Source organism: Acinonyx jubatus, chromosome B2, assembly GCF_027475565.1.
Source record: "Acinonyx jubatus isolate Ajub_Pintada_27869175 chromosome B2, VMU_Ajub_asm_v1.0, whole genome shotgun sequence".
Taxonomy (NCBI): Eukaryota; Metazoa; Chordata; class Mammalia; order Carnivora; family Felidae; genus Acinonyx; species Acinonyx jubatus.
Window position 1 is genome coordinate 30,488,210 of NC_069385.1, and position 21,926 is coordinate 30,510,135.

The 21,926-nt window shown below is 42.7% G+C and overlaps 1 long non-coding RNA gene across 1 annotated transcript; it reads right to left on the reverse strand.

The window, feature by feature from the left end:
* Positions 1-14,948: 14,948 nt before the first annotated feature.
* LOC128315517 (uncharacterized) lies at positions 14,949-21,298 on the reverse strand. Its single transcript, XR_008298328.1, has 3 exons — positions 21,227-21,298; positions 19,371-20,011; positions 14,949-15,235 (listed from the first exon to the last, which is right to left on the reverse strand). It is a non-coding gene; the product is annotated as an uncharacterized LOC128315517 (long non-coding RNA).
* Between the last annotated feature and the right edge of the window lie 628 nt (positions 21,299-21,926).

Here is a 21,926-nt window from a genome sequence, read left to right on the forward strand (position 1 = left end):
CGCATCGGGCTCTGTGCTGACAGCTCTGAGCCTGGAGCCTGCTTCGGATTCTGTGCCTCCTTCTCTCTCTGCCCCTCCTCTGCTCATGTTCTGTCTCTCTGTCTCAAAAGTAAATAAACATTTAAAATATATATAATGGTTGGAGATAAGGAATGCAGTTATTCTTTGTAGATTATTTTAACTAGAAAAATCCAAAGAATTAATGGAAAACTGTTAAACTTAATAAGAGAGTTTAAGAAAGTGGCTGTTTACAAGATACATAATCCTCTGAAATATCTTAAAAGTTTTCCAATCATAACCAGCTAAAAAGTGTAATGTACAAAATGTAAAGGACCAAGAATAATATTTTTGACTTTTTCCACTACCCATTCCGTGTTTTCTCTGCCCCTATCCAGAACCTCATCTAGCTTTCTCTTCCAGGTGGCATAACCCAAGCTTTATTCCTGAAGGGCTTGAAGCTTCAGGCAGGACCATAATGTGAATGCTATAATTTTCCATCAACCTTCCTTTGGGACATGAGAGTGCTAAAAGACAGCCCAGAGAATACCCTGGCTTCTGCATATAGGACGCCAACTGTTTAGCAGCAAACCAATTTCCTTTTGGTAATTAGGATAAATCACCCTGGTCAGCGAACTAATTCTCTTCTTTTTCTTTGGCATGAGGATTCCAAATTGGCCAGGTGGTAGTTTTAGCTTTCAATTCAACATTATTGTTGTGTTCCCAGTGGACTATTCTTCCCTTGGGAAGCAAGACTTTCAAACCAGCAACTCTCATAAATACAAATATAAGAAGTAGGAGCACCTGGGTGGCTCAGTCAGTTGACCATCCGACTTTGGCTCAAGTCATGATCTCACTGTTTATGAGTTCAAGCCCTGCATCGGGCTCTGTGCTGACAGCTCAGAGCCTGGAGCCTGCTTCAGATTCTGTATCCCCCTCTCTCTCTCTGCCCCTCTCCTGCTCTTGTCTTGTCTCTCTCTCTCTCTCTCTCTCAAAAATAATAAATAAACATTAAAAAAAAATTTAAGTACAGAGATAAGAATCAAATATTCCGCAAGTAGATTATAAACCAAAAAACAATAATTTATTATTTAGTACAAGTGTTAAGTGAACAAACAGAATAAAAGATATATACATTCTAAGTAATACACTAGAGAAAAAAATCGCAATTGTGCAATGAGATCAGGATACTATAACAAAGAGATATCCAAAGAATACTCAGAAAAGAGATCTCAGAAATTAAAAATAAAAAAGAAGAAAAAACTTTTAATTCAGTACAAGAAAATGAAGATAAAGCTATGAGAATCTCACAGAAAGCAAAACAAAAATATTAAAGGATGGAAAATAAAAAAGATAAGAAAATTAGAGGACCAGTCCAAAAGTCCATCATCCAATTGACAAAATTCAGGAAAATATTTATCGAAATATTAAGAGAAATTTCCAGAATTAAAGAATGTGAGTTTCTCAACTGAAATGGCCCATAACAGTAAAAGGAAATAGATCCACGCCAAAGTTCATTGTCATTTACTGCAGAAAGTTGAAACAAAGAAAAGATCCTATAAGTTTCCAGAGGGAGAGAAAAAGTCACATACAAAAGATCAGGTAAAAAGATTCCACTAACAGCACTGGAATTTACCAGTAACTAGAGAAGTGCTTTTGCGATGGTGAAGGAAAATTATTTCAATCCAGAATTAAATATCCAACCAAACTATCAGTTAAGTGCAAGAATAAAACAAAGGTATTTTCAGGCTTATATAAGGATTCAAAATTTAACTTCCATGCACCTTCTTCTGGAAGCTTCTGGAGATTGTGTTTCACCAAAACCAGGGGTTAAATTAACAAAAGAAGGAATAGGATCCAATAAAAGGTGATAAGAATTTCCAGGATGTGGCTAACGGAGGTCCCAGGATGACAGTTCTAACAACAAGTGGGGATGGTAACCAATCTATATTGGAACAGTCAAGAATACTCCAGGACAGACTTTTCCAGTAAAAATTGATAGACAACTTGATATGTCTGAACAACGAGAGATTTCAACAATGAGAGAGAATCTGTGATTGAATTAGAATTAGCAGTGAAAAGCTAAGCAACTTTATTAACTCGAAGGGAATGGAAAGTAGTGCAGGAAAAAAAATAGTAATACCCAACAAACTATATTATTTCCAAAAAGTAAGATTATACATTTCAATTTAAAAAGTCTTAAGAATATACAATAATAAGGCATTTTGGTACATAAGGAAAATATGATTAATTTAGATTTTTATTTTTTTATTTAAAATTTTTTAAGATTTGTTTTTGAGAGAGAGAGAGAGAGAGAGAGCGAGCATGAGTAGGGGAGGGGCAGAGAGAGAGGGAGACACAGAATCTGAAGCAGGCTCCAGGCTCTGAGCTGTCAGCACAGAGCCTGACGGGGCTCGAACTCACGAACCAGAAATCATGACCTGAGCTGAAGTTGGACACTTAACCAACCAAGCCACCCAGGAGCCCCCAGTTTTTTAGATCTAATGATAAAAAAAAAATGGTAGAGCACGATTTCAAAGAAAAAAAAAAAATGATACTTCTTCAAGTTGTTAAACCAGTAGATTCCAGACCTACCACCATAACTCTTGATTCCTGACTGAAATGAGAGAGATCACAAGTGAAACCCCTGGTGGGTATATAATCAGGCCTCAACAGGAAGCCAGTGGAAGGTTCAGAGAGGGATTATTTATGAGATATAGCCAGGTAGAGGGAAGGTGCCCCGGGCTAGTATTAACAGGTGTTACGACATGTGCATGTAAAGAAACAAGAGGAAGCTAAAGCCAGTGGAAGACCGTGCAGAAAAGGTCACCTTAAGAGGAGCTGTGACCTTTAGCCTTCAGTGGCGATTACACAGCCAGCCCAAGGCAACTCTACAGGTACACAGCAGGGAGACATAGGACCTGATGTCACCGTGTTCCTTCCCTCTGGCCTCCTGCACAGGGACTCCTCCTGGGACAAATCCAGCTGGGAACCTATGGTGAAATGAACCTGTAAAAGTAATCTACACAAGTCTGCCTCTGAGGCAGAGAGCCGGGCGCAGAAGGGTGAAGAGCATCTAGCAGAAGGGGAGGCATGGAAGGTCTCTGGCCCAGTGAACATGGCACATGCTAGTCTATGTAGTTTCTTTTATCCCACTTTGTACTGCTAATGGCCACATTAAGACGATGTGTCATCACTATGGAAAATTGTGTACTTCACTTTAGTGAGTTTCAAATACAATGAGGCCAAATAATAACAATAATAATAAATCAAACTTTCTTTGCAAACACTTCAGCGAGAGCATTCTTTGGGCACATTCGGATCCATGTGAAAATTAAAAAAAAATATTTATGAAGACAATTAATTCATTGTGTTTTGGGTGTGGCCACAGGCAGAGAGGATAATGCAATGTAGGGAAGGGCCGTGAACCAAAGAAATTTTGCAAATGCATTTGAAGGGCCAGCCTTAATATCATTTGGGGAATGGGTGACAATTTCACTTGTTTTTGCAATTGGATTGGATGGATGGAAGAAACACCCAGGATATGGGGCAGATAATGGTTACAAAATTACCTGCAGTGGAACAGTGTGTTTCCTGATTGTGAAACACAATGGAAATCTGATTCCAGCTTTAAATACAGATCTCATCCCCAAGTATGTTACCATCCATCAGTATCCTTCAACAAGTATTTATTGATCACACACTCCATTCTAGGCACCATTTTAGGGGCTTTTGATGTCACCGTCTGTAAGATAACACTGTCTCAGCCCTCATGAAAGCTTTGATCAAGACAAATCTCGTGCAGAAGTCCATTGTATTTACCTAGAAGATAGAAGGTGCGCGATGATAAGAGCAGAGGTGTTCTGCTTTAGTTATGTGCAGGGAGCTTGGAGCCCTGTGCGTTCCCCCATTCTTTCTGTCATTTGGTACACAGTGCATCAGTATGAAGCCACTGTCTTTATAAGGTCACACAGTATTAGCAGCTCAGGGTTAGGGAGTAGAGTGTCTACTGAAAGGGTTAGGCTCAAGTAAATCCCAAAAAGATGTTTGCCCATAATTCTCATTTAAAACTTTTAGAGAATTATTTATATTACTAAGTTTTGGAATACTCTTGCTTTGACATCCATTCACCCATTCAGTAAATGACCGCCTTCTGTTTGTAAAGCACTGAGAATACATGTGGAAAAGACAAGACTTCCTGACCTTTTGTGGTGTCCATTCTTGCCAGGAAGATAGACTTTAAAAACTGAATTGCACAATTGGTTATTTAATTCCAACTGTGGATTAAAAAACTAGTATCATAAGTCCCAAGCCAAAAGTTCTTCCTTGTTCCTTATTTAAACAGTCAATTTAGACTACAAATACATGCCTTTTCCAAGCATGCACACGTGTGTGTGTGTGTGTGGGTGTGTGTGTGTGTGTGTGTAAAGTTAGATATTACCCAGGCTTACTTACTCTGGGAATAATTTAAGCTTTTAATGAAAGGGTATAAATTAGATGAAATGTCCCCAGACCTCCAATTTACTTTTAGGAGTAAAAGTTAGAATATGATTTAAAAAAAAAATCGTGGGGGCGCGTGGGTTTCTCAGTTGGTTGAGTGTCTAACTTCAGCTCGGGTCATGATCTCATGGTTCATGAGTTCAAGCCCCACACTGGGCTCACTGCTGTCCGTGCAGAGCCTGCTTGAGATTCTCTGTCTCCTCCTCTTTCTGCCACTCTCTCTCTCTTTCTCTCAAAAATAAAATATACTTTAAAAAAATATCGTGATGGGTGCCACGAAGGGAAAGTGCGGATGTTTTGAGAGTGTGGGGCTGGGATGGCTTCCGTGAGGAAGTGACATTGGTGCAGATGACTGGTTGCTTGGTAGGAATTAATTAGGTCAGGGATTGCAAACTCAAATTCCTTTGTGGGGAGGGGGCAGACAGGTAACACAAATGTGTGCATCTGGAAGGGGATAAGACTGAAATAAATATTAAGGCCCACGGTAGACTGGAGGAAGTGTACTGACCTTAAGACATTCAAATTCAAACTTGAAAAAAAATCTCTGTTTTGTTTGGGCTGGCCAAACAAAAGAGGTCTGTAGCCAAAGACAGCAGAAGAGCTGGCATACTTCTCCTGCTCTGACAATTCAGGCAGGGGGACCAGCAGGTGCAATAGCCCTGGGGCAGGAGGGAGCCATCTGTTTTGATGAGCTGAAAGAGAGCAACGGTGGTGGAGGGCAGAAAGCCAAAGGAGAGTGAGGCTCCAAGGGGCAGGCGGGATGGAGGAGAGGCCCAGCATGCAGGCTCATCAGCAGGTGAGGACTGTGGTCTTTACTCCAAGTCCCCTTGGATGCACCGGAGGATGTGAAACAGAGAAGCAAATTCATCAGACTTGCATTTTTCAAAGCTCAGGGACAGCAATGTAGCAAAGCATTAAAAGCAGACAGTTAGCAAGCTGCCATGGCGGGTTCCCCATCCTCTCCTTCAGTTTTTTTTTTTATCCACGTTGTTGAAAAAAAATTTTTTTTTCATGCAGTCTTACCCTGTATTCCTCACTCTAGATTACCAAGTGGGACACTTCCTTCTTAGTTGTGACTCGGGCAAAGAAATTACAGGTGTCTGTGCCACTAATGGAAAGTGCTGAAATGGAAACGTGACAGCCCTACACAGAATCTTCTATCTGCTGGCTGATTTGGCCTCTGGTTCACTTCTCTGAAACCATTGTGGGTAAGACGGTCTCTATCCTCCAGAAATTCACCTGACTGGGGAGAGAGATATTTAAGCCAGTAAATATTAAACACTGTGGTCCCACCGATGGCTGATGAAAATCCCAAGTATTATGGGAGCGCGGAGGACATGTTGTCGAAACGGCCACAGGCGGAAAATCAGCTGGGGCTTCACCTGCAAATCTAAAACTTGTTGCTGGATTTATCATTCGGTTCAGCGTTTACAAAGTCATTCCTATTTAGGGATTCTCTCAGGCAGACTTTGGCCAGTTAACAGACACGAATGCATGCAACTATCTTACTGGTGAAAATAAATAACGTGCAACGTTAGTTTGCCTGCTCTCCAGTGACACCATTCTTGGTTCTCAAAGAGCCGAGGAGAAAGGAAGTGCTATGAGTCAGCAAGTCTCCATGATGGTTATTTAAAGGTGCACGTTTGAAGATAGGAAAAAATCGAGGAAGCCAGACACATTTGCTTCTCCTTTTAAAAAACGGAAGTGGCAAACTCTTGCAACTTTCATGCGCAGCCCAACGTGATGTATTTATGGTTTTGTTGTTATTGTACAAGACAAATGGGGTGAGCGTTCAGATGTTAGAATTAGCTCACTTTTTGTTTATTGGCATATTTAGATTCAAAACAATCTCTTTCCTCTTTTTCTCCTCTTAGGACTTTGTATAAAACATCTTCCTAACACTTTAATGCTACAAATAAAACACTGGGATTAAACGCCATTCCCTTAGCAAAAACGATCTCCCTTGATGTAACAACCATTCCTCCGATGATGTTTCTAAATCTAGATTTCAAAATCTCTAGGCTTGTATTAAGGTTTCGTGATATACCTGTTCTGTTCTTAGATAATCGATACCATGTCTTGCGGGGTAGGAAAGTCAACTCATGCAGGGGTCATTTATTTTATTTTTTTAAAGTTTGTTTTCATTTATTTTGAGAGGGAGCTAGAGAGCAGGCGGGGAAGGGGCAGAGAGAGAGGGAGACAGAAACCCAAGCAGGTTCCATGCTGTTGGTGCAGAGCCTGACGCGGGGCTCGAACTCACGAACTGTGAGATGGTGACTTGAGCCAGAATCAAGAGTTGGCCACTTAACCAACTGAACCACCCAGGCACCCCTCGGGGGGCGGGGGGAGGTCATTTATTTCTGCTCATGATCAAGGGAAGGGCTCTATGCTGCAATCTCTGGGGAGGAGGAAGTCTTACTGTGCTCTCTCTGCATAGCGAACAACGAGGACATGGAAGGTTCGTTCACACAAGCGTCTGCATCTGTGTTTCCACGAATAAGAGCAAAGCACAGCTGTCGGACCGCAGATCATTCCAGAAGTCAATCAAGCAAGGTTGGTGGCATCACGCTGAGTGATTCGTTTTCAGAATGTCGCTCTAATATGTTTATTGCTCAATGTATTTATTTATTCAAAAGAATATTCGTAAACAAATGCCTCAGAAGCATCTTTCAAGTGATATTTCTTCTAGCATGGCTATTTAGATGACTCAAGCAAAAGGCAAATTTTGAGAAGCGCTAAGATGAAATTTTCCTTCCCACTCTTGGAGGCCTGTACATACAATATGGCAAGTACATCCCTAGGAGAGTAAACTATGGGAAGCAGATGTGGTAGAATGGAAAGCACCAGAAGCACTGGCTTTGACTCCCATACCTACCTCCTACTCTTGAGTCTTGGCCAGCAGCTGGGTGACAGGAGAAGGGGACAAGAAGCTTTCCCCCAGTAAGATCTAGACCGACGTTAGGGTCACATTCCAGTGGACTGAGGTTGAGGGCAGAGCTGCAGGCCCATGGGGGCAACTAGACCAGTGTATGTTCATTTGGCTGCTGGAAGGGAGAGGAGAGCATTGTTGGGATAGAAGTTCAAGGGCAGACTGTGAGTCAGGGCAGCCAGGTGGAGCTCCCCACAGGCACCCCAGGTCGTACCTGGGAAGGGCAGAGGCTGCCAGGGTATTCCCTGCCCTGGGAAGACTTGGATCAGTATCTCTCTGAACGTAGGCGTCTAAGCAGGTAAAGTTCAAATGTCTTATCTTGACACCGAAGTACTCTGGGGACCTCGTGCTGGGAGAACTTACGTCTCACCACCATCAGAGGTGCGCTCTATCGACATCACAACCAAACAGTAGTTTACGGGTCCAGACACCGATCAGCACTTTCCAGGGCCATCTGCTTGCTCACACGACTCCCACTGCCTGGGGTAGCCCATCTCTACCCGCCCACCATTACTTGCCCAAACCCTCAGCTCCGCTGGAGCCCAGGGCAGAAAGCATCCGCTCTGCAGAACACCCTCAGACGTGGTCTGACTGTGCTCAGAAGTCCCGCAGCACGTTCCTTGTATTTCGCATTTGCCACTTTCTATTCCGCATGGGTTGTTTGTATCTGCGGCTTACTCTCCTTTACTGGACCAGAAGCCCCTGGGAGGAGCGGTCAAGGCCTTATGCATTTTTGTATTAACCATAGTACCTGGGCTCAGTGCCTTAAAGGAAATAATTGCCCAATAAATGCCTATTGAGTTGGTCACTGACTGTGTTGCTGCCTTGCCTGTTCTACTGAGAGTGAATAAGTAACCATTCTTTAATAGCTCATATATGTACACAAGTTACTGGGAAAAGAAAAGAATGGAGGGGCAGACGATTATACTACAAAGCATCAACGGTGACGCCTGCGCGTGTGTTTTTAAACTGATACAAAAACATATTTCCAAATAATATTGCTCTTCTTACTGAAAGGTAACAATAGATCTATCTATTATTAACTGTAGCACAGATTTTCTGTAAACCTCAAAGGAATAAGAGGCGAGGAGAGGGCTTGAGGACAGCAATTTCAGACTTCCCTGGGACCGGGTGTTCAGAGAAACGAGAAAGCCTGATTCCCTCCTGCAACGGAAATGTGTTCATCTTAGTGGATCACGGACGCATTGCTTCGTGACATCAGATATTCCTGCTTCGGGGAGAGCAAAGGAGTGAGAGATTATAGAATGACTACTGCCTACTTCACCCTCTCATGGGGCCGCAACCAGCGCCGCTCCCTCCCTTCCTCTCTCGATTTCCTTTCCAGCACAGGCTGCTCTGGCGGGAATCCTACTTTCCACGGAGAGAAAAGCAAAGGGGCGCTCAGATGTAGGTCAGGAGGCATTCAGCCTGTCTAGCTAATCATGAGGTCTACCTGGTTGGCTTCATTAATCTGTTTCTCGTAACTGGGATCAAGTACGTTGTATGACTGTGCAAGACTGATTTTCGTTCTGGAAATGGACGTTTTGCCCTCACCCGATGTGTTGTCAAAGCCCCCATGGTTTTTGCCCTTAGGGGTGTTGGGTGCCCTTGAGAGACTACAAAAGTCAGCCTGGGTCCCACGGCTACCCAGACAACCAGAGGCTCAGAAAGCCGAGCCTTCACACACTGTGGGTAGAGGGAGCACCAGGATGGTGCTGTGAGCTTTTCAAGCCCCTCTGGCGCTCACATTCTATGACCCAACTCCCCCTGGGGCAGAAGGAAGAGACCGCTTTTGCAATAGCCTGGGTCACTTGACCCTGGCTCCCAGGGAGGATCTGAGCAGGGCCTTGAAGGAGAGGCAAACGGATCTTCGCATTTCCTGCGAAGAAAATGTTGCCTACGTAGTAAAAACCAAAGATTCAAAACATACATGGAAACACAGGCAATTTAAATGAGATAATCTGAAGTACAAGTTTAATTCAATTAAGGTAATCAAATCCCACGCATTTTCATTCTAAAACTCCATTCCATTAAATCGAATTACTTCCCTCTATGACTTTGGCATTGAATGAATGTCAGCAACGACTATAGTGGATCCCTGCACCCCCTCTCCACCCCCCACCCTTCCAGCTTTCAAGGTAAGGATGGAGTTGTGAGTGGTTGTAGCTGCAAATATAAGTACCTTCCATCCAACATAGGGGCAGAGACTAGCTACGGACGCCATCTCAATGAATGCACTTTAATTTAAAATACTGACTTTCTTTTGTTCTTGCCCCCTTGCCTTTCAGAAGAAGGTTTACATATGTGTGTTCCTCAGTCTCTCCGAGGTATTCGCTATGTAGCTCTCCTAATTTTTTTATTTATCTTTCACCACCATTAGAAGGCAGGAATTCAACTCATAAAACTCATCCCATCCAACTGGCTGATGCCACATTAGACAGAAAAGACATATCACTGCCCCCTCTCAGCCGTCTGGACAGGTGTCCAACCCCCGCACCCCCGAAATCAAACTGCACCTGATGGAATTATTGTCTCAGGCGGTCCCCGTCCTCAGAAGCCAAACCAGCCTCATCCTTGTCTGCTGTTGCTCTCATAGATGTTACAAGGAGAGATAAGCATCTGTGGCTACATACGAATGCTTCACCTGGCTCTGTGGCACAGACTGGCTCCAGACGAAAGTCCCCACAATCGATCAAGTGCAACCTAACCACAAAAACATCACAGCCGATTTTGTTACACTCGTTGGACTTTCCAGAGACTAAATTCTCTAAAGCTTTGAGGTTAGAAATTTTACGGACAGATTGAAAAAAACAAGCTTTCACCAGCAATTGTATGCTCTGAGTATCTTGCTGCATTCTGCCTTCAAACCGGACACAAATATGAATTTGGGTATTGCTGTTACTGCTTCACCACTGCGTGATGGAAGATCTTCTGTCTGTCTTTTTAGAGTGTTGAGTCCTGGGATTCTGGCCCGGGCATTTAAATGTGAAATGTGGTCAAATTCCCAGAAAAATCTCAAACCAAGAACAATGCCTCCCTCAACCACTGAAATGTTAGGATCTGTCGAATTGGAAGTTTTGTTGTCATTGGTGGTAGTTGATTTTAATACCACTGGCTTTTTGTAAATGTCATGTCATAAAACTAGCAGTGACTCTCAACTTTGGCTACACTGAGAATCAGCTGGAAGCTTTGAAACCCGTGACGCTGGGCTTTGAAAGTGATGCTAAAGGCCTACCCAAGACCAACTGAATCAGGCTCTCTCCAGTAATGGGACCAGGGTGTTGGAATTTCTCAAAGCTCCATGGACGACTCTAATACACTGCAAGGGATGAAAATGACCGAGCTATAGCCCGAGATGCAAATTGAAGAGGTGGAAAACAGAAAAAAAAAAAACAAATTAGTCTCTTAATTAGCTAACCTGACCTCTATCCTAAGCCCTTCAAATAAATTCCTAGATGTCCAAGTCTTCAAAATGCTATTTGGGAAGACAGAAAGAGAGAAAGGGTTTTATTTGTGCAGACTGTATGCTGTAAAACACCGGTTCATAGTTCCAAGGGACCTCTTGGGATCTCTTTCCTAATGACTTGATGACAGGAAAGCAGAGGGGACCCCTGACCCAAGGTGGTCCCAGGAGCCAGGCTGCCCTCCTTCCCCATCCACATGCCTGGGGACGCAGGGGTATCTGGGTCTCTGTTCCCAGTGAAACCCTCCACTGATTCACAGGGAAGAAGCAGGCCATCCCTCAGCCCTGCGTGAGTAAATTCTTTAAAGAGATAAGTGAAGTCTTCTGCATCAAGAAGACAATATTCTTTAATCTGGTGTCCTCCTTCCATTGTTCACAGAGCTCAATTACACAGCAGGAATTGGAACACTTCTAGTGAAGTGACTAAAGCCTTCCCTTAACGTAGGATGACTCCGCCTTCGGAAGCTCCCCTCTGGCCAGCAGGGCTATGATCCCAAATGATGTCCTCATCTTTTTCCAGGAAAGGACTGAATGGAGCCCAAAGGATTGAGTGAGGAGTTAACTATATTTTATATTTACAGGGAATTCCTTCTGAAGTTGATTTTATTTGTCACCACGACTATCAACATTGATTTTAAGAAACAGTAGGAGATCTGAAGGTTAAAACGAATGCTTGCGATACGTGTCTAACGTCTCATCGTTCCGGCATTTTCTTGAGCAACTGAAGCTTCACTGTGTAGTGCAGCCATATGCGAAACGGACCCTACTGAGGCCGAAGCCTGGAAGGCGGTAGCTCTCAGACTCTAGGGTCCATCAAAATTACCTGTTGAATTTGAATCTGCATTTTGAAGACACACACCAGGTGCCTCTGAATTAGTAGATGGTCCTCAGACCCCAGAGGTGGGACATGAGTAGAGGGACCCTGTTGGGTGTTTTCAGCATAAGGACAATGACTATAGCATCAGTTACATCTGACAATGGTCTCCCGAAAATAAATAGTATTCTTTTAGTCGGGACCTTGTTATTAACATTTACACTTACATTACATGTACATTCACATTTACATCAGATTCTGAGGCCTTAGAGCCCAGCTTAAGTCTCTAAAGGAAACAGTAAGAAAGCCAGCATCTTGAACTGAGGGATACCTACGAGGCCCTCCCATCACAGCTGTAAGTTCCTCTCTCTGCTCCAACTCCCCACCTACCCCCCATCCAGCGCTCCCCGTCAGCGTCCTGGGCTGTATGACAGGAAGGCATAGCAATATCTGGTGTTGTTAATGTTTGGATCCTTATCTTTATCCTTGGATCTATTTCGTGATTTGCGTTTGAAAAACCTGTACCTACACACTAACCAGGTTAACTTCATGGAAATGATTATTATTGTTGCTGTCGTCGTTCTTACGGTTGAGTTGAATGTTGGTTTCACGGAGGAAAAATGACATACAGCTTCTGGCGGCTCGCACACAAGGAAGCTAATAAAAGTATTTGTGGATCGCCGACTTGTGAAGTATGCGATTTGACGAAATGTTTCACCTGGCGTGGGAAGGTTCTCAATTCGGACCAGGGACTGCAGAGGGAGTGTAAGGCTCAGCTGCAGAAGAGATCGGAGAGGTGAGAAAACAAAGAGTGGTGGTGAAGAAAGTGTTCATAATGGAAGCAGTTATCTGTGAAGTAGAGAGACCTAGACAGGGGGCAAGTTGTGTTCCATAAACAGAGAAGGCTGCTTTTCATAATGGAGAGGGAAGGAGTAGAATGGGGTCTGTGAAAGCCACCCAAGGGTCCCCGGCCGGACTGGAGGAAGACCGCCTCCTTTGGTACACACCTGGTCTGAAGGCAGTAGGTTTGGAGAGAGAGAGACAGAGACAGAGAGATAAGGCACAGAAAGATGAAATAACTCGCCCAAAGTCGGGCTAAAGCTAAAATTCTAATAAACCAGGCAGTCTGACTCTAGACACTGTATGATCAACTCCCCTGCTTTAGAACTGAAAAAGAGAAAAGAAAGAAGAGAAGAGAAGAGAAGAGAAGAGAAGAGAAGAGAAGAGAGAGAAGAAAGGAGAGGGGAGGGGAGGGGAGGGGAGGGGAAGGGAAGGGAAGGGAAGGGAAGGGAAGGGAAGGGAAGGGAAGGGAAGGGAAGGGGAAAGGAAAGGAAAGGAAAGGAAAGGAAAGGAAAGGAAAGGAAAGGAAAGGAAAGGAAAGGAAAGGAAAGGAAAGGAAAAAAGATAGCTTATGGAGTAGGAATGCCCTATCTTATGTATATCTTTATTGACCCCTCCAATCAAATGTGTAGTCATACCTAGGACACAAACAGAGACGATTTTAGAATAGTAATAGGCTAGTTTTAAAATATGTAGATTGTAAGATCTGGCTGCTCTTAATTTATTAATTAAATAAAGAAAAACAAGATAAAAGGGCTGCTCACCACATCCCAGTGATTTAAAAAAGAGAGAATAGATACCCAAGCATAAAGGGATGTTGCTCTGTTTACCCAGCCATCACCAAGAGACGTCAGTCCCTCTATTTCTGAGTGTCTTTATATCTACCACAAATGGTGCTAACAGTTACTCGCTCTTTCACTCTAAATAAGTTACCCGTGGGGGCGGATCTATGGTGATTTTTTTTTCCCCTTACCATTTTATTCCAGGAGTTTCCAAGCACACCACAAAGTGGGCAGAATTTTCCAGTGAACCTCTGGGGTCTGCCTGGCACCTGAATCGCCAGTGCTGGGTTATCCAGTATGCACGTGAGGAACAGCATTCTGGGTTGGTCTTCAGCTCCATCTGTGAGTCACCCGACAGTGCCCAGCATGCTGCTTGTTATTAGTTGAGTCATCTGGAGGGAGGCTGATCATCCACTATGCCCGAGGCAGGGATAAGTGATGAGCAACTAATCAAGGGCAGATTCCAAAGAAGCCAAACAAAGAGTCCTTTGTATGCTGTGCGTGTTGTTACTGGTAAATGCTCTGCATATTTATGATCAACAATCACCTGGTGGTAAAAGTTTGAAAAGCTCTCAAGTTGTCAAGTATATCAAGCAAAGATTTCTTAGAATTCTTTTTCCTCCCTTAATTTTGCTCTTCCTTTGCTTTTCACCCCTACTGGGTAATAGAATGGGAGGAAACCCACACGGTGCATAAAGGGACGTTTGCTCTCACATGTATTGGCCAAAGAATCCCAGGTGCACTTCAGCTTCTACTCCAACAATACTCGCTCCTGCAGCAGCCATTTGAACTTGGGGGCCACATTTGTAGTCGTCTCAACCTTTTTCTTTTTAGAAAACCGACATCATCAATCTTACTGAAATACCTAGGCATATCTCAAGGATTACACACACCACGACCCACAGCTGTGAGAGCCATTGCCTGCCTTTCAATGCAATTATTAGTTAGGAATAAACAAAGATTTTTAAGGGCTGAAGTTTGTCCCCCCCCCCAAATAAAAGATGTATTGAAGTCCTAATCCCCAGTACCTCAGAATGTGCCTCATTTGGAAACAGGGTCTTTGTAGATTTAAACAAGTTAAGATGAGGTCCTTTGAGTGGGCGCTAATCCAACATGACTTGTGGCTTTATAAAATGGGGAAATTTGGACATAAAGGCAGATACAAACTTTGGGAAAATGTCAAGTGAAAAAGAGATCAGGTGATGTATCAGCAAAGCACTAGAAGCTCGAGAAAAGGATGGGACAGATTCTCCCTCACAGCCCTCAGAGGATCCAACTCTACCAACGCCTTGATCTCCGACTTCCAGCTTCCAGAACTGTGAGACAACCAATCTCTCTTGTTGAAGCCGCCCAGTTTGTGGTACTTTGTTACAGCAGATTAATGCAAGGATGTTGGCAGGAGCTCAGAGACCATTGCCTTTGAGAATATTGTAGACAAGGCTAAAAGCAGTGGTGAGGAAAAAAAAAATTGATTCGAGAAAATCTATCGTACAAATTTCCTTCCAACCGGTATGCCAGCTTTCTGCAGGTCTCCTTTAAAATGTTAAAAATGTATATTCTGAAGAGAGTTTTAGAGACAATCCCTGCTCATAACGGCTTTGTTACATATCTGGCATTTGAACGTGGCTTATTTCAGTTTTATTGGAACGTGTGAATGTGAAATGTTTTTCACAAGAATAAAAGAGTACGTCGCACAGAATACAGGTGTGTAATGGGTAAATAGATTTGGGAGAGAAATTCTGCATTCTCCCATGTCAACTCGGCAATGGCACTAGTCCTTTCTTCTCACAGCATTTGCTTGGGATTACGTAGGAAATAAGAGGCTAGAACAGTTTTGATAGATAATCCTTCGCCAAAAAACTTCTGGAGGACAGCAGAATTGAACTCTCAGTTTTCCCCTTCTCTCTGGCCTAAAAATCAAGCGAAAGGGAACATTATCAATGGCCAATTCTTCGTAACTGGAAGGTCTCATGGGCGTTACTTATGACCAGTCATTTCAGAGAGATCACAGTCCTTGTAGGATGGGATGGCCCCGATACTCTGGATTCTTTCTTCAGTCCTTTAACCAGAACTATAATTGCTCTTCAGTCTCCATCCTCCTAATTCCTATGTTCCCAGCCCTCAAATACTGGAATTTCATTCAATGTTGTTCAGCTTATGAAGCAGAAAGTGACTCTCCCTCCTTGCGCTGCCCTAAGATGGCCAGAGCTTGACCGTGGCCCAGCCTGCTGTGAAGTAGGTCACTGCAGGCTGCCATAGCTATGAGAACATGCTCAAGGGAGGGCAGGGCCTCTGGTCCTCAGGACCAGGACTGCATCACATGCATCACATATAGGAAGCCCTTTATCCCCAAATGTTACATAGACTGGGTCAGAATTCACTGAGCTTCTGCAACTTTTCTACAACAGTGAAGATACTTCCAGTATTCTTTTTTTTTTATGTCTTTTTATGCCAATTCCTTTCATGTGTGTACATGTTTACATACATAGTCTACCTGAAAATTAAAAGTAAAAAATAAATTCAACATTTTGCTTTCAATTGCCGTATGACGAATGTGTCTTTACTAAGCCGTGTATCCGGCACAAGGTTAGGCACGGGGAGGGCTATAAAAGAAGAATAAGGATTGGGGTCTGCCCTAAAGGGAGATTTGCGTTCATCGAAGAAACAAAACCACCTCTCCTCTCACATTCAAAGTACGGTTATTTTCAAAACCTATGGCAAGTACGGTATAGAAGTATTTAGCTCCGAGTGTAATAAGAGCTGAAAGAAGAGTTGGCTTGACTTCAACAGCCAGTACAAGCTCCATCAAGGGCATCAGATACGAGCTGCCTTAAAAGAGAAAATTACAAGAAAACTGAGGGACAGGGTCTGACGTATTATATTATGCAGAACACAGAACACAGAAACACAGACACGGAGATGAGAGCGGGCACGATCTGTGTTAGGATAATTAACGTGTCTGATCCAAGAAGGCTGCAAATTTGAGTGGAGGTACATCACAGGGAGATGCTTCCTCGCTTTCTTTTATTCTTTGGTTCTCTTCTTTCCTTCAACAAATACTGATTGAAAGCCTGTTAGGTGCCTGGCACACCTCAGGTACTGGGGATAAGGGACACCATCTACTCATATGCAGCCTACACTGTAGTCGGATAGACAAAGTAGGAGGCTGACAACAAAGGAGAAGGGTTGGAGGAAAGAAGAACAAAGTCTTGAGATTAGGGAGAAATGATCTGGAACTCGCAACAAGGATCAAGAAGATGCTACTGCATTTTCAGGCCCCGGGGCCCATGAAAGAAACTGCCCCATGCGAGAGGGATGCACAAGAATCAGTGCCTTGAGGGGAAAGCAAAGTTTCAGCTAGGTCTGGAAGGTGAAGTACATATCCTGAAAAGTGGCCAAAGATACAAGGTGTATGGCTGATGACGGACAGTGATTTATTTATAAAGCACCAAGTAGATGGGTTCAGAGAAAGGGTAAGGGTAAGAGATAGGATCAACTTCATTGTGTGGACCAAACAGGAAAATAAAAGTGTGTGTGTGTGTGCGTGTGTGCGCGTGTGTGCGTGAGCCAACTTTTCATCATTCGCCTTCCTCCCTACCTTATCCGCCAGCAGTAAGGCCCCATTTTGAATTCACTCAGTCCTGCTAGAATGAAATTCTCTCTCTCTCTCTCTCTGAGGGAAACCCCTCAGACTCTGGAAGCTTTCCTGCACACACACACACGCACACACACACACACAACACCATACACCCAAGATGCATCTAAAAGACCAGCACCAACCAATCGACAGGCTACCTAATAAGACTGGAAACAAATTTCAAAATCTTCAGATCCTCTCTTTACCAGCTCCACCAAACTTTTAGTTTCCACTGCTGCTTCCGGGGTGCTGAGAGTGGATAATTACTTGGAAAGAGTTAAAGTGCACCTTCGGAATAGGAGTTACTGTTCCAGATACTGAAATGTTCAAACCACTCATCCATTTGACAGTAAACTATATTCCCCAAGCATGAAGCTCGTACTGAGTGACCTACAAAAATGGTGAGTCTGTTCTTTTGAAGCTATTATATGCACTTATCTTATTTGGTCCTCACCGGGATCCAGTGAAATAGACAAATGTAGACACTGAGGTCACAGAGTTAAATCATTTGCTCACATTCACATAGGACCACAGGGAGATTTACTGCAAAACTAATGAAGATAAATGTCAGGACTCTCCTCTTGCATGGGCTTCTTCCAATATCCCGGATGGGAAAGAGGCCCACCAATTTGTTCGCACGGTTATAGTGGCTATAAAACTTGTAAGAGTGAGACATTTTAATCACAAGTGGTGATTAAAGCACAATTGGTAAATACTGCTATCTCTTTCTACTCCAATTTCCCCTCCATTGCATTTCTCTTCATGTTGGGTGGCCTTGATCATTTTTAGGATCCAGCTAAGGAAAAGTTGAGTTGGGAATATATATAGTTAATGTTTTATAAGATCCATGTATGGGATCCGAAATGGTTCATGTGTATAATAGCTATTGCAAGCCTTCCCAGTGTAGGACTGGCTTGGGCATGCACTCTCCAACCCTCTGCGCGCTCACACACACACACACACACACACACACACACACCCCATCCCAACTCTGCTGGCTTCCACACAAAGATTTTAGGGTTACAGGTTGTCCTATAGCACCTGGCACTGAAAGTAGGTGGGTCTGAATAGTGGAAGAGAAACAAGTTTTTGCATATTAAGACTCACTTACCATCCCATCCTCTATAGAAAATATTCCAAAATTGTTATCTTTTGAAGGGTATGCAGCCAAAAAATTGGGGAAAAGTATTACAGAAGTGTGCCAGGCTAATAAAAATATTGTGCTGCCTTTACAGACTTTGTAAGATAAATGACATTGGCCAGCCTTTTAAACATTTGTAACCCTTAGCATTTCTTTGCTCATTATAAATGGATATTCACCATCATACTTAATTTTTTATTTCTAATTTGTATTCTTTTTCCTGGAGAAGACCTTTGCCAAGTTGTATGAGCCCTCAACATACGTTCAAAGAAACTAGGTGTTCTAACTCCTAGCCTGAGGAAGGTTCCTGCCTCTCAGCTCTACCCAGGCCATTTACACAGTATCGGAAGTTACAGTGGAGCATCTGACCGGCGGTAATTTCCACTAAAAGCGGTTCTTTCTTTCTCTCCTAATGACTTACCCATGCTGACCATTTTGAGGCCATGAAAAAATTGAGAAATTCCCCTTTCCCACCCCCAAACCTCCACGCCAGTAGTTTTCCTTTTTACACATGCCTCTTCATTTCCTGATTCTGGTCTGGGCTTGAAGCAAACTACCTGAATCCAGCCAGAAAGGCTGTTATTACAGTAATTTTGGCCTAACAGGGGCAGGAAATACCAACAACCTTATGCAAGCTATTCTCCAATGAAGAGCCAACCTGATGTATAAATGTGGGGCCCTTGCATAATTCAGATGATGCACAGATAAGATCAGGACATTTGGAAACACCTTTCCTCCTAATCCTTAGAAGCACTGGATAGATATGGATTCCCCACAATAAAATCCTGAAATAAAGGACTGTAATAACATTTTTTTAATGCAAGCCCCAGAGAAATAACAAATAACATTTCTCCTGGGAATTTTGTTCCAAATCCTAGCTTTAATTGTCAAACAGATAGAGAGAAGTAAGACCGCCAACGAAAACAAAGAAGGTTCGGTATTATTTTTTGATAAAAAGGATTCCCTGTCTAGTTCCTGCACAATTAGTTGTGTTAACTTTAATCAGAATCCCAGGTAAAACAAAATAAAGTTATTTTGCCCAGTGCGTTATAATGAAGAAGAAAGGAGAGAGAGAGAGAGAGGTGTCATCCATGCAAACTGCCTTATCTTCCCACAAAGACCATAACCCAGCTCATAAATACATAAAGTACATACAACATTCAGTATGTCAGGCATCTTTCTTTCAGTGAAACATGTTACCAACAAACTGACATTTTCAATACCTGCGTTTTAAAGTTTGAAACTCAATCCTACTTTTCAACGTTACCTAAAATCCTTGGCTCTGACGTTTATGCTAATCTTTCTTTTACTTCCACCTCTGGCAAGTTTGAAGTGTATATTGTTGTTTGCAGCATTTGACGTAACCGTTTTGAGGTTGTGTTTACTATGCCAGTGCATAGCATAGTTCGAGTGAAACAAACATTTTAGAATTTGCATTGGCCTTGTTGTGACCTGCCTGATGAATCACCCTTGCTGTTCCAGCCCATCGTTTCCCAGGACTGACACAAGGCTGTTTTGCCCCATTAATTGGCGAACTCTGTTTACGCTGATTCAAATACATGTCCAGGCTGGGCTGTTTGAACTGCTTCAGGGAAAAGCACTAAGGCAAGGCCTGTAGGTAGGTAGTTCTCTCTCTGAAGTCTGAATAGGGGGAGAGGGTCTGGCATGAGATGTTCAAAACCACTCCCTTTCTCGGGCGACTGAGTCTTGTTCTTTGTAAGGTTAGTTCTCAGCATGATTGCATGGCTTCTATTGGCGTAGCTCCCAAATTTTGTGGTGTTGATGCATTGACTGTTGAGGGTGGTCACAAAACAGATTGTGGAACTGGGCAGAAGGACACTCGGTCACTGGAGCAGTCACACATCTCCTGCAAAGTCCTTCACCCAGAACAAGAACTCAGGCCTGTGTCTGTGGATAGATGATTAAATAAATACATTAATACATAAATAAATAAATACATATGCACTAAGGAATGAGAAGAAATAGGATATGTAACTAAACTTTATAAGGGATAAGGCCCTGCCAACCCCAGAGACTCACTTAGACAAAAGCCTGGTAATCTTTTTTTTTTTTCTGGTTCCCATTTTCTTCTTTAATTTTTTTAAACATTTATTTATTGTTGAGATATAGAGTGTGAGTAGGGAAGGGGCAGAGAGAGAGGGAGACACAGAATCTGAAGCAAGTTCCAGGCTCTGGGCTTTCAGCACAGAGCCCGACACGGGGTTCGAACTCACAAACCGTGAGATCATGACCTGAGCCGAAGTCGGAGGCTTAACCGACTGAGCCACCCAGGTGCCCCTAAAAGCCTGGTAATCTTAATGGCATTTTGACTTTATGTGTTTCCTGGCACTGATCAGGCAGCAAACGAACCAGGTCAGAGACTAGAAGGACGTGCCCCTTTTTCATTGTATTAGCGCTAAATTAATAGGAATATCACTGACCCTTAATTCTATTGAAATCTGTATTATCTATTTTATAAAGTATTTTTGCCCCCGGCTGCTGTTTTTCCACCCACCCACTTCCTACCTTTTATTTAGCCTTTTGACTTCATTCTGATTTCCTTCCAAATTGGAAGTATTAGGGAGGAGTCCTTGAACCAGTTTTTCTCTTAATTAGAAACTCGTGTAAAAATGAGACCAAGAATAGGGTGGGGGAAATGGTAAAGAGAAAAGATTAAAAAGCAACTATGATGTGGCTGTGGGTTTCAGGTTGTCACAGTGCAGCTTCTCTCCAGAATCCAGGTAAATTATGAATAGAGAGGAAAAGTATATACAAGTCAATCACCTTCTTCAATAAATCTAGAGTTTGCCCATCAGTCAAGTTCACCCTGAGTATAGTATCAATCCTACTCCAATAGCCCCTCCTTATGCATGGAATATATGTTCCAAGACCCCAGTGGATGACTGTAACCACAGGTAATACTAATACTATATATTAGTAGTATATATACTATGTTTTTCCTATACATACATACCTATGAATAGAGTGTAATTTATAAATTAAGCACAGTAAGAGATTAACAACTAATAAAATAGGACAGTAATAATAATATACTATAATAAAACTTATGCGAATGTGGTCTCTGTCTCTCTTTCTCAAAATATCTTATCATACTGTACTCACCCTTCTTCCTGTGATGATGTGAGATGGTAAAATGTCTGCTTGAGGAGACAAAGCAGGGTGAATGACACAGGCACTGTGATGTAGCATTAGGCTACTATTGACCTTCTGCCAATATGGCAGACGGAGGGTCATGGCTTCCTAGCCATGGTTGACCATGGTCTGAAACCACGAAAAGCGAAACCATGGTAACTGAAACCCCTCTATATTTAACACTTTCAGCTTGGTGATGGGGGGTTGGGGGTGCAAAATGGAATACAAGCAGTAATGAACGAAACTTTCTGTGTTGCTAATGAATAATTAAACCACACTGAAGGGGGTGGAAAAGAACAGAATTATCCTGAGTAACTTTGGGAAATAGCATTTTATCTATATAAGCAAAAAATATACACAAAATATTATACTCAAGGAAACTGTCTTTCATGGGTATGAGTTAGCAATTCTGAAAATATTTTATGCATGTGTTAGGACTGAACAGAAAGTCTATTATGGACAGTGAAAGCAAGGTTTATCTCTGTCAGAAAAAGGAATTACAAATTAAGAAAGGGGAAGACCAGATAGAATGAATTTTGTGGTGTTAGATCAGAAACAGAGGTGTCTATATAAACTCATAGATTTAAATGTGTGCGTGTGTGTGTATGTGTGTGCACATACGCATGTATACACAGATGGGCTGCTTTTAGATGACCTGGAACCATTATTT